The sequence below is a fragment of the Ursus americanus genome, unplaced genomic scaffold, assembly GCF_024610735.1.
Source record: "Ursus americanus isolate L20-20 unplaced genomic scaffold, mUrsAme1.1.p SCAF_118, whole genome shotgun sequence".
Lineage (NCBI taxonomy): Eukaryota > Metazoa > Chordata > Mammalia > Carnivora > Ursidae > Ursus > Ursus americanus.
In genome coordinates, this window is record NW_028273700.1 from 63,764 (window position 1) to 78,433 (window position 14,670).

At 38.0% G+C, this 14,670-nt stretch overlaps 1 protein-coding gene across 2 annotated transcripts in view; it reads right to left on the reverse strand.

Annotated features, from left to right (window-relative positions):
- Positions 1 to 14,670, reverse strand: part of VAMP7 (vesicle associated membrane protein 7) — a 61,925-nt gene that overhangs the window by 23,529 nt on the left and 23,726 nt on the right. The gene's annotated exons all lie outside the window — the stretch shown is intronic.

The following is a 14,670-nucleotide window of genomic DNA, read 5'->3' on the forward strand; positions in this document are numbered from 1 at the left end:
TCACTTCAAAGGTGAATTCTACCAAACGTTTCAAGAAGAATTAATACCAATTTTTCAAAAACTCTTCCAAAATAGAAGTGGAGGGAACACTTCTCAACTCATCCTATGAGGCCAGTTTTACTGATATCAAAATCAGACAAACACATCACAGGAGGCCAAGGAGGACGATAGCGGAGAAGCAGGGGACCTTAATTTCATCTGGTACCTGGAATTCAGCTAGATAGCTATCAAATCATTCTGAATACCTGTGAACTCAGCCTGAGATATAAGGAAAGAATTGCTGCAATTCTACAAATAGAAGAGCAACCACTTTTTGCAAAGTAGAGGTATGGAGAAGTGAATGTGAACCAACATATCGGAAAATAAACCGTGGGGGGAGGGGGCCTCAATCAGCCAGCTATTAGAAAGTGATATAGCAGGGACTGCAAAATTGGAACTGTTAGAAGTCCGTTTCTGTGAGGGACACCCCTGCCTGAAAGGCACTCAGGTGGCGAAGTGGGGCAGAGTCCTAGGTGGGACAGTGTGGTCTCAGGATCCCCAGGTCACAGAAAGAACAGGAGTGCATGAGTGTGGCAGAGATCAAAAGCATTAGAAAGGGGAAGCCGGCTGCAATCAGCAAGCCCAGGAGTGGGCTTTCAGCTCGGTTTTGCCATAAACCAGCAACTGCATGATCAGGTGACCACTCTCTGAGCAGGGGCCCAGCAAGGAGCAGAACCACAGCAAGACCTTCCTCCTTCCGCCAGGAAGGAGTGGTGTGGGTGAGCACCACGGGAATCTGCAGGTTTGGAGATCCAAAAAGGGGTTAGTGCCTGAGATAAAAATGCTTGGTCACAGGCTGGGTGACCACAGAGTGTGGATGGAAACCAGGGAGACAAAACTGATTGACTGCTTTTCCCTGAGGGCACACTGAAGAGTGAGGGCAGGGATCATTCAGCTCTGGGGCTGGAGAACGGGATGCCACCATTTTTATTTTCATCCTCTAAAGTGGTGTGGAAGGCCTTCAGCGAACAAAAGCCACATAGAACAATCCTGAGCCACTTACACTGAGCCCTCCCAAGGGTGGTGCGACTATGTCCAGGCAAAGTACCTGAGAATTAGCACAACAGGCCCCGCCCCCAGAAGACCAGCAGGAACATCCAGCTAATACCAAGTTTACCATTCACACAGAACTGCAAAACTCCAGAACTAGAGGAAAACAGTATATAGAATTTGAGATTTTTTTCTCATGATTCTTTAGTCTTTCAGTTTCAAATTTCTTACTTTTTTCCTCAACTAGTTTCTTACGTTTTCAACTCTTTTTTTAAGTCTTGTTTAATTTTCATTTTTATGTTTACATTTTATATACATATATATACATATTCTTCATTTTTGGCTTCCTTTTATTGTATTTAATTTTATTTTTGTATATGTAGAAGTTTTTCTTTCTTTACCATTTGGGATCTAGTTTCTTCTAACAGACCAAAATACACCCAGGACCTAGTATGTTACCCTGCTCTATCCACCTGTTTGATCATATTCTCTTTTTTTCCTTTTTTTTTTTCTTTTTTGGTTACTGATCTCTTCTGATTTCTTTACTGTATATTTTGCTGGAGTCATGGTTCATATTTTTGTATTTTGTTCTCTCATCCATCTATTCTTCTTTGGCAAAATGACAAGACAGAATAACTCACCCCAGAAAAAAGAACAAGAGGCAGTACTAACTGCCAGAGACTTAACAAACGTGGATATTAGTAAAATGTCAGAGCTAGAATTCAAAATAACGATTATAAAGATACTAGCTGGGTTTCAAAAAAGCACAGAAGACACTAGAGAATCCCCTTCTGGAAAAATAAACTAAAATCTAATTGGGTCGAAATCAAAAAGGGTTTTACTGAGATGCAATAAAAAATGGAGGCTCTAACTACTAAGGTAAATAAGGCAGAAGAGAGAATCAGTGATGGAAGATAAAATGATGGAGAATAAAGAAACTGAGGTAAAGAGATAAACAACTACTGGATCACAAGGGGAGAACTCAAGAGATCAGCGATACCATAAAGTGAAACAATATTAGAATAATTGGGGTTCCAGAGGAAGAGGAAAGAGAAGGCAGAAGGTATATATGAGCAAATTACAGCTTGGAACTTCCCTAATCTGGAAGGAAACAGGCATTCAAGTCCAAGAGGCACAGAAAACCCCTCTCAAAGTCAATAAAAATAGGTCAACACCTTGATATATTAACAGTGAAGGTTGCAAATTTCAGAGACAAAGAGAAAATCCTGACAGCAGCTCAGGACAACAGGCCCTTAACCTACAGAGGTAGAAACATAAGGCTGGCAGCAGACCTATCCACAGAGACCTGGCAGGCCAGAAAGGACTGGCATGATATATTCAGGGTGCAAAATGAGAAAAATATGCAGCCAAGAATACTTTACCCAGCAAGGCTGTCATTCAGAATAGAAGGAGAGATAAAGCACTTCCAGGACAAACAGAAGCTAAAAGAATCTGTGATCACTAAACCAGCCCTGCAAGAAATATTAAAAGGGATTCTGTAAGCAAAGAGAGAGCCTAAAAGTAACACAGACCAGAAAGGAGCAGAGACAATATACAGAACAGTGACTTTACAGGTTATACAATGGCACTAAATTCATATCTTTCGATAGTTAGTCTGAATGTAAATGGGCTAAAATGCTCCAATCAAAAGACAAAGAGTATCAGATTGGATCAAAAAGCCAGACCCACTGATAAGCTGTCTACTGAGACTCATTTTAGACCCAAAGACACCTCCAGATTAAAAGTGAGGGGGTGGAGAACCATTTATCATGCTATAATGGAGATGAAAAAAAAGCTGGGGCAGTAATCCTTCTATCAGACAAATTATATTTCAAACCAAAGACTGTAATAAGAGATGAAGGAGGACACTATATCACACTCAAAGGGTCTATGCAACAAGAAGAGCTAACAACTGTAAATATTTATGCTCCTAACTTGGGAGCAACCAATTATATAAACCAATTAATAACAAAATTCAAGAAACTCATTGACAATAATGCAGTTAGAGTAAGGACTTTAACATCCCACTCACAGCAATGGACAGATCATCTAAGCAGAAGATCAACAAGAAAACGAGGGCCTTGAATGACACAGTGACCAGATGGACTTCACAGATATATTCAGAACATCCCTCCTAAAGCAACAGAATACACATTCTTCTTGAGTGCACACGGAACATTCTCCAGAATAGCTCACATACTGGGTCACAAATCAGGTCTCAATTGGTACCAAAAGACTGAGATTATTCTCTGCATATTTTCAGACCACAATGCTTTGAAATTTGAACTCAATCACAGGAGGAAATTTGGAAGGAACTCAAATACTTGACCCACTTGAATGGGTCAACCAGAAAATTAAACAAGAATTTAAAAAATGCATGGAAACAAATGAAAATGAAAACACAACTGTTCAAAACCTTTGGGATGTAGCAATGGCAGCCCTAAGAGGGAAGTACATAGCAATACAAGCCTTTCTCAAGAAACAAGGAAAGTCTCACATATACAACCTAACCATACACCTAAAGGGAGCTAGAGAATGAACAGCAAATGAAGCCTAAACCAAGCAGAAGATGAGAATTAATAACAATCAGGGCAGAAATCAATGAAGTAGAAACCAAAAGAATAGCGGAACAGAGCAACGAAACTAGGAGCTGGTTCTCTGAAAGAATTAATAAGATTGATAAACCCCTGGCCAGACTTCTCAAAAAGAAAAGAGAAAGGAGCCAAATTAATAAAATTGAATGAAAGAGGAGAGACCACAACCAACACAAAAATACAAACAATTGTAAGAATACATTATGAGCAACCATATGCTGACAAATTAGGCAAATGGAAGAAATGGACATGTTCCTAGAAATATAAACTACCAAAACTGAAACAGGAAGAAATGGAAAACCTAAACAGACCCATAACCAGCAAGGTAATTGAATCACTAATCAAAAACCTCCCAACAAACACGAGTCCAAGGCTGGATGGCCAAACATTTAAAGAACTAATACCTATTCTTCTGACGTTGTTTCAAAAAATAGAAATGGAAGGGAAACTTCCAAACTCTATGAAGCCAGCACTACCCTGATCCCAAAACCAGACAAAGATCCCACCAAAAAGGAGAATTACAGACCAATATCCCTGATGAACATGGATGCCAAAATTCTCACCAAGATACTAGCCAATACGATCCAACAGGACATTAAAAGGATTATTCACCATGACCAAGTGGGATTTATTACTGGGCTGCAAGCATGGTTCAGCATCTGCAAATTAATGTGATACACTACATTAATAAAAGAAAGTACAAGAACCATATGAGCCTCTCAATAGATGCGGAAAATGCATTTGACAAAGTACAGCATCCTTTCTTGATTAAAACTCTTCACAGTGTAGGGATAGAAGGAACATAACTCAGTATCATAAAAGCCATATATGAAAAGCCCACAGAAAATATCATTCTCAATGGGGAAAAACTGAGAGCTTTCCCCCTAAGGTCAGGAACACGACAGGGATGCCCACTCTCACCACTGTTCTTCAACATAGTGCTAAAAGTCCCAGCCTCAGAAATCAGACAACTAAAAGAAATGAAAGGCACCCAAACAGGCAAAGTCAAACTCTCACTCTTCGCAGATGACATGATACTCCATGTGGAAAACCCAAAAGACTCCACCCCAAAATTGCTAGAACTCATAAAGGAATTCAGCAAAGTCGCAGGATACAAAATCAAAGCACAGAAATCAGTTGCATTTCTATACACTAAGGATGAAAGAGAAGAAAGAGAAATTAAGGAGTCCATCCCATTTACAATTGCACCAAAACCATAAGATACCTAGGAATAAACCTAACCAGAGAGGCAAAGGATCTGTACTCTGAAAAGTATAAAACACTCATGAAAGAAACTGAGGAAGACACAAAGAGATGGAAAAACATTCCACGCTCATGAACTGGAAGAACAAATATTGTTGAAATGTCTACGCTTCCCAGAGCAATTTATACATTCAGTGCAATCCTTATCAAAATACCATCATCATTTTTTGCAGAGCTGGAACAAATAATACTAAAATTTGTATGGAACCAGAAAAGACCCCAAATAGCCAAAGGAAAGTTGAAAAAGAAAACCGAAGCTGGTGGCATCACAATTCCAGACTTAAAGCTCTATTACAAAGCTGTTATCATCAAGACAGTATGATACTGGCACAAAAACAGACACATATATCAATGGAACAGAATAGAGAACCCAGAAATGGATCCTCAACTCTATGGCCAACTAATTTTCAAAAAAGCAGGAAAGAATATCCAATGGAAAAAAAAGAGTCTCTTTAGCAAATGGTGCTGGGAAAACTGGACAGCCATATGCAGAAGAAGTTTCTTACACCATACATAAAAATAAACTCAAAATGGTTGGAAGACCTAAATGTGAGACAGTCAACCATCGAAATCCTAGAAGAGAACACAGACAGCAACCTCTTTGACCTCAGTCACAGCAACTTCTTGCTAGACACATCTCCAAAGTCAAGGGAAACAATGACAAAAATGACCTACTATGGGGCGCCTGGGTGGCACAGCGGTTAAGCGTCTGCCTTTGGCTCAGGGCATGATCCCAGCGTTGTGGGATCGAGCCCCACATCGGGCTCCTCTGCTGTGAGCCTGCTGCTTCCTCTCCCACTCCCCCTGCTTGTGTTCCCTCTCTCGCTGGCTGTCTCTATCTCTGTCAAATAAATAAATAAAATCTTTAAAAAAAAATGACCTACTATGACCTCATCAAGATAAAAAGCTTTTGCACAGCAAAGGAAACAGTCGACAAAACCAAAAGACAACCTACAGAATGGGAGAAGATGTTTGCAAATGTCTTATCAGATAAAGGGTTAGTATTCAGAATCTATAAAGAACTTATCAAACTCAATACCCAAAAAACAAATAATCTGGTAAAAAAAATGGGCAGAAGACATAAACAGACATTTCTCCAAAGAAGACCTACAAATGGCCAACAGACACATGAAAAATGCTCAACATCACTAAGCATCAGGGAAATACAAATCAAAACCACAATGAGATACCACCTCACACCACTCAGAATGGCTAAAATTAACAAGTCAGGAAACAACAAATGATGGCAAGGATGTGGAGAAAAGGGAACCCCCTCTTACACTGCTGGTGGGAATGCAAGCTGGTATAGCCACCTAGAAAACAGTACAGAGGTTCCTCAAAAAGTTAAAAATAGAACTATCCTATGACCCAACAATTGCACTATTAGGTATTTATTTAAAGGATACAAACATAGTGATCTGAAGGGGTACCTGCACTCCAATGTTTATAGCAGCAATGTCCACAATAGCCAAACTATGGAAAGAGCCCAGATGCCCATCAACAGATGAATGGATAAAGATGTGGTACATATATACAATGGAATATTACTCAGCCATCAAAAAAATGAAATCTTGCCATTTGCATCGACATGGATGGAACTAGAGAGTATTATGCTAATCAAAATAAGTCAATCAGAGAAAGACAATTATCATATGATTCCACTCATATGTGCAATTTAAGAAACAAAACAGAGGAGCATGGAGGAAGGGAGGGAAAAATAAAACAAGATGTAATCAGAGAGGGAGACAAACCATAAGAGACTCTTAACAATAGAAAACAAACTGAAGGTTGCTGGAGGGGAGGTGGGTGGTTGGCTGGGGGACAAGGTGATGGGCATTAAGGAGGGCACATGATATAATGAGCACTGGGTATTATATACAACTGATGAGTCACTGAACTCTACCTCTGAAACTAATAGACTATACGTTACTTAATTGAATTGAAATAAAGTAAGACATCACAAGAGAAAAACAGATCAATATCTCATGAATACAGACATAAAACTTCAATAAATATTAGAACAAATCCAGCAGGGGCGCCTGGGTGGCTCAGCTGTTAAGTGTCTGCCTTCAGCTCAGGTCATGATCCCAAGGTCCTGGGATCGAGTCCCGTACTGGGCTCCCTGCTCCGCGGGAAGCCTGCTTCTCCCTCTCCCACTCCCCTTGCTTGTATTCCGTCTCTCACTGTCTCTCTCTGTCAAATAAATAAATAAAATCTTTAAAAAAAAAAAAACAAATCCAGTAATATATTAAAGGGATTTACAACATGATGAAGTGGCATTTATTTCAGAATTGCAAGATTGATATAATATCCGAAAACCAAATATTACAATATACTGCATTAACAGAATAACGGACAAAAGCCACACAATCATTTCAATATATGCAAAAAAAAGTACCTGGCAGAATCTAACACCCTGTATATAGAAAATCATAAGGAACTCATTAAAATGCTATTAGAATTAATAAAAAATGTTCAACAATGTTGCACAACACAAAATCAATATGCAAAAATCACCTGTATTTCTATACGTTAGCAATGAATAATCCAAAAATGAGAGACAAAATTTCCATTTACAATAGCATCAAAAAATTAAAAAATAAAATACTTGGAAACAAGGCAAGAAGGATGTTGAAAGAGAGATACTATTAAAGGGAAATTATTCTGACACTTCCCAAAAATGATAAGATTTTATTCTTCCTACTGCAGACTACTGCAACAGGGGTCAAGACTATCACAATATAACAGGAAATGGGGTGATGTCAGCATCATGGCAGTGTAAGACATCCCTCCATTTTGTCCCCCCCTTTTAAAAAACTTATTAGGCATCCATCCACAAATAAAAAGTCCCTCTGTGGGAGCTGTGGGATAAAGCACCATATGCCAAAGGACCTGAGGGGGTCTCATGCACTTGTGCATTGGTAACAGGCAGACAAACCTAAGTATAGGCTGTGGAACCAACATGATCAGTGTTGGTTCCACAGCCCTATTGGTCACAGTTGGGGAAAACCTGAAGAGTACTGATTGAGGCAGGTACGCATGGATGAGAATTTGTAGAAGGCTAGCCTTGCCAAGAGGAGACTTCAGCATGGCCCTGAAGCATAAACTATAGGTATGAATTTAGATGCATTGGAGAGGGTAAGAGGAACTTTTCTAGCACTGACCATTCCCCAAGGTGACAGAGCATAGGGCTGAACTTTTTTTTTTCTTCCAAAAATCACCACCTTTAATGCGACCCAGCCCCCACAGTCTAGCAGGGTATGACCTTCACTGGCAGCCTGCAGTGATGGCCTTGAGGCTGCCTGCCTGCACCAGAATATTTGGCACAAAGAGCAGTCCCGAGGCCCACTCAATGCTCTCGATGGGCACCAGGAAGCGTTCCAGAGGGACCGCCTGGTCCACAGGAACGCTGGGCATCACATAGGGACGGAGTTCGATTTGCTGGGGGCAATCTCTCCCCCAGGGGAAAGAGAGAAGAGTGAGTGAGTGCCTGGCTACTCCAGCAATGTGACAAGCTACTGGAGAAACCCATTTCTCTCCAGGAGCACCCAGAGTATGGACGCAGGACCTCCAAGACGGGGGGCAGGTAGGAGATCAGGAAAGAGGCCAATAAAAATGTCACAGGACATTAAAAGAACATACTTTCTGATAGCTGTGCTCAGGACTTAAGCAGGAAGTCCACCCACAAGCCTCTGGGGGACCCTCACCCAATGATTCCCTCACCAGTCCCACAGTCACCTCCTCCCACTCTGCAGCCAGCTCCTTATGCATGCTCCCAAGTGCAGTGGCAAGAGTGAGCTCCAGTTAAAAGTAGTGCTCTCAGAATATCAGATCAGGGTCTGTGGGCAAGGAAGAACCCATAAACTTGAGCAGTAGTGTTCTCTTCTGGAAAACAAAAAAGGTTTCCAGCAGCCAGCATGGTGAGTTGTAAGACCAGAGAAGACATAAAAGTTAAGAATTCTGCCCCAAGAGTAAGTAAGAAGCATGGAGCAGGAATGTCCAGACAAGGTTGGAGAAAATCCCAGATAGCAGGACCACAAATGCTATTTCCTACCTGAGGGTAACTAGTAAAAATTTTAGGAGATGTCTACTACACTTCAAAAGTGAAAGCAGCAAAACAGAAGTTCGAGGAACATAAAGAATCAAGGAAATATGTCAACAATGTAAGGTAACAATCATTCTCCAATAACTGAAATCAAAGTATGACGTTTTTTTAAAGATTTTTATTTATTTATTTGACAGAGAGAGACAGCCAGCGAGAGAGGGAACACAAGCAGGGGGAGTGGGAGAGGAAGAAGCAGGCTCCCAGTGGAGAAGCCTGATGTGGAGCTCGATCCCAGAACGCTGGGATCACACCCTGAGCCGAAGACAGACGCTTAATGACTGCGCCACCCAGGCGCCCCCGAAGTATGACACTTTGCAGGCTAATAAGGCATTCAAAATATCTGTTTGGAAAAACTCATCAAGCTGCCAAAAAAAAAAAAAAAAACCCCAAAGAGAAACAATCAACAAAATCAGGAAAGCACTACATGAATGAAATCTGAAATTTAACAGAGAGATAGAAATCATAACCACGAATCAAACAAATTCTGGAGCTGAAGAATAAATGAGATGAAGAATTCAATAGAAAACATCTACCTCAAAGTAATCCAAATGGAAGACATAATAAGTAAGCTACAGGATAGGAATTCTGAAACAACCTAGAGGACAACAAAGAGAAAATAATGAAAAATAACCCCAAAAGCCTATACGATCAATGGACTCCATCAAATGTACAAATATTAGAATACCTGGGGTTCCAGAAGGAGATAAGAGAGGGAACAAGACAGAAAACTTATTTAAAGAAATAATAGCAGAAAACTTCCCAAACCGGGAGAGAGACTTGGACATCTAAGTTCAGAAAGCTAAGAGATCACCCTATTATCTCAATGCAAAAAGACCTTCTTAAGATACATTATAATAAAACTCTCAAAAATCAAAGATAAAGACAGACTCTTAAAAGCAGCCAGAGGAAAAACACGACTGTAACCTACAAAGAAATTCCTATTAGGCTATGAGTGGATTTTGCAGCAGAGACCCTAAAGGCCAGAAATGAATGTGGAATAACATATCCAAAGTGTTGAAAGAAAAAACTGCCAGCCAAGAATAGTCTATATGACAAAGTTATCCTTCAAATATGAAGGAGAAATAAAGATATTCTCAGAAAAATAAAAGCTAAAGGAGTTCATTACCACTAGACTTGCCATGCAAGAAATGCTAAAAGGAAAAGACACTAATTAGGGACATGAAAACATCGAAAAGTATATAATACACTGGTATAGGTTAAATATGCAGATTTATTTATTTGTTTTTGAAGATTTTATTTATTTTAGAGAGAGAATGAGAGAGAGAGAGAGAGAGAGAGAGAAAGAGCATGAGAGGGGGGAGGGTCAGAGGGAGAAACAGACTCCCTGCTGAGCAGGGAGCCTGATGTGGGACTCAATCCCAGGACTCCAGGATCATGACCTGACCCGAAGGCAGTCGCTTAACCAACTAAGCCACCCAGGCGCCCTAAATATACAGATTTAGAAAACTAATTCTGTAATAGGATGGTGTGTTAAACACTTAAATATAGTATAAAAGTTAAAGAAAAGAGTATTAGAAATATTTATAGCTACTATAAATTTTTAACAAAAACACAATAGAAAAAGGTAAATTGTGACACCAAGAGTATAAAAGGGGAGTAAATAGGTGGAGTTTTTGTATGAAAAGTTGCTATCACCTTAAAATTGACTATTTCATCTATAAGATGGTTTATGTAAGTCCCATGGTAACTGCAAAGCAAAAACCTAGAGTAGATTCACAAAAGAAACAGAAACAGGAAATGCAATACACAATCCCAAAACATCACCAATTTTAAAAGACAGGCAGACATTTGGGACAATATAGATAGACCTAAAGGGTACTATGCTAAGTGAAGTAAGTCAGATAGAGAAAGAAAATACCATATGATTTCACTTATATGTGGAATCTAAGAAACAAAACAAACAAAAACAGAAACAGATGCATAAAAAATGAGAACTAGTGGTTGCGGGGGGGGTGGTGGTCAGGGGATAGGTGAAATAGGTGAAATGGATTAAGAGGGGCAAACTTCAGTTATAAATAAGTAACAGGGATGAAAAGTACAACATAGGGAATATAGTTAATAATATCATAATAACTTTCTATGGTGAGAGATGGTAACTACACTTACTGTGGTGAGCATTTCCTAATGTATGTAATTGTCAAATCACTATATTGTACACCTGAAATTAATATAATATGGCATGTCAACTATATCTCAATTAAAAATTACATGTATTTTCTGGGATACACAGACACACACACACATATATATATTCCGGGGGAAAATAAGAAATAAATAAAAGGAAAAAAAATAAAAGGGTAGGCAGAAATGGAAGGAAAAAGGAACAATGAAATTATAAAACATCCAGAAAGCAATGAAGAAGATGGAATTAGTAAGTCTCTATATTTCAAAAATTACTCGAACTGTAATAAGTTCACCAATCAAAAGGCACAGAGTGGCTGGATGGATAAAAAAAAAATAAAAGACCCAAAATATACTGCTTACATGAGACTCACTGCAGATTTAAGTACACACATAGGCTTAAGGTGAAGGAATAGAAAAAGATACTTCATACAGGTGGAAACCAAAAGAAAGTGGGGATAGCTATACTTAGAAAAAATAAGACGGTACACCAAAAATGGTAAAAAAAAAAAAAAAAAAGATAAATATAGCCATTATATAATAATAAAGTGGCCAATTCATTAAGAAGGTATAACAATTTTAAATATATATGCACACAGGGGTTAAGTGTCCAACTCTTGATTTCACCTCAGTTCATGATCTCAGGGTCGTGGGATTGAGCCCCACATTGGCCTCCGTGCTCAGCAGGGAGTCGGCTTGGGATTATCTCTCGCCCTCTCTTTCTGCCCCTCCCCCCACTCATATACTCTCTTTCTCTCTAAAATAAAAATAAATCTTTAAAAAATATATAAAAGTAAAAATAATAAAAATAAATATATATGCACACAATATCAGAGCACCTAAGTATCTTAATACTAGCAGATCTGAAGGAAGAAACAGATAATAATACAATGAAGTAGGTGACTTCAATGCACCCCTTTTTAGCAATGGCTAGACAATCCAGACACAAAATCAACAAGGAAACATGACTTAAACCATACAAGTGGTCATAACAGGCATACACAGAACATTCCATCCAACAGCTGCAGAATACACATTCTTCTCAAGTGCACAAGGAACATTCTCCAGGATACATCATATGATAGGACACAAAACAAGTCTTAACAAATTTAGGAAGACTGAAATCATACCAAGTATCTTTGCCAACCACAGTAGTATGATACTAGAAATCAACAAGAAGAAAGCCGGAAAATCTATAAATATGTGGAAACTAAACAACACACTCCTGAACAACCAACAGGTTGAAGAAAAAAATCAAAAGAAAATAAAAAAATAACTAAAAACAAATGAAAATAGAAACACAACAAAACACATAGGATGCTACCAAAGCAGTTCTACAAGATGTTACAGTGATAAAGGCATATGTTAAGAAAACAAAGACCTCAAAGAAACAGCCTACCTTTAACCTTCAAGGAATTAGAAACAGAAGAACAAACTAAGCCCAAAGTTAGTGGAAGGAGAGAAATAAAGACCACAGTGGAAATTAATGAAATAGAATCCAGAAAAATAGAAAAGATCAACAAAACTAATGGCTGTTTCTTTTTGAAAGGATAAAATTGACAAACCTCTAGCTAGACTAAGGGAAAAAAGATTCAAATAAAATCAGAAATGAAAGAGGAGACATTACAAATGATACTACAGAAATACATAGGATCATAAGAGACTCTTATGAATAAATATATGACAACAAACCGGATAAAGAAGAAATGGATATAGTCCTAGAAACATACAACCTAGACAGAATCAGGAAGAAATAGAAATCCTGAACATTCTAATAATGAGTAAAGAGACTGAATATGTAACCAAAAACCTCCTAACAAAGAAAAACCCAAATCGGATGGCTTCATTGCTGAATTCTACCAAACATTTAAAGCAAAATTAATGCCAAACCTTCCCAAACTCTTCCAAAAAAAACCAAAGAGGAGGAAATACTTCCAAACTCATTTTATAAGGCCAGCATTACCCTGATACCAAATCCAGATACGGACACAAGAAAACTATAGACCAATATCCCTGATGAACACAGATGCAAAAGTTCTCAAAAAAATATTAGCAAATTGAATTTAACACCACATAAAAATGATCATATACCATGACCAATTGGGATTTATCCCTGGCATATAAGAATGGTTCAACACACAACTCAATACATGTGATACACCACATTAATATAATGAAAGATAAAAACTTATAATCAAATCAATAGATGCAGAAAAAAAATTTTACAAAACATAACATCATTTCATAATAAAAACCTTCAACTAATTGAGTATAGAAGGACATATTTCAACATAATAAATGTCATATATGACAACCCCAAAGGCAACATAATACTCAATGGTGAAATATTAAAAGCTTTTCCTCTAAGATCAGGAACAAGACAAAGGTGCCCACTCTTACCACTGTTATTCATATAGCACTGGAAGTCCTATGTAGAGCAATCAGGCAAGACAATTAAATAAAAGCCATCAAAATAGAAAAGGGAGAAGTAAAACTGGCATCATTTGCAGATGATATAATATATACAGAAAATCCTAGACTCAATGAAAAAATTGTTGAACTAATCAACAAATGCAATAAAGTTGTAGGATATAAAATTAACATACAGAAATAAGTTAGATTTCTACATACTAAGAATAAAATACCCAAAAAAGTAATAACGAAAACTATCCCAATCACAATACCATCAAAAATAATAAAATACTTAGGAATAAATTTAATCAAAGAGGTGAAAGATCTCTGCGATGAAGACTACAAGACATTGATGAAAGAAATTAAAGACACGACAAATGTAAATATATCCCATGTTCATGGATCAGAACTAATATTGTTAAAATAGCCGTACTACCCAAAGCCATCTACAGATTCAATGTAATGTCTTTCAAAATTCCAATGGCATTTTTCACAGAAATAGAAAAAAACAATCCCAAAATTTCTATGGAACCATAAAAGACCCAAACAGATAAAGCAATTCTGAGAAAAAACAAAGCCAGAGGCATCACAGTTCCTGATTTCAAACTATACTATAAAGCTATAGTAATTAAAACAGTATGGTACTGGCATAAACCTACTCACATGAACCAGTGGAACAGAACAGAGATCCCAGAAACAAACTCTCACATATAGAGTTGACTAAGATTTTACAAGGGAGTCAAGAACACTCACTAGGGAAAAGATAGTCTCTTCAACAAATAGTGCTGGGAAAACTGGATAACCACATGCAGAAAACTGAAATTGGATCCCTTACAACACCTCCCAAAAAATAACTTGAAATGGATTAAAGACTTAAATTCAAAGACTAAAACCATTAAATTCCTATAATAAAACATAGGGAAGAAGGCTTTTGACACTGGTCTTTAAGCAGCACTCAACAAGTGGAACTACATCAAACTAAAAAGCTTCTGCCCAGCAAAATAATCAACAAAATGAAAAGGAAACCTACAGAATGGAATATTTACAAACCATATACTGCATAAGGGGTTATGGTTAATACCTAAAATAAATAAGGAATCCATACAACTCAGTTAACAACAACAA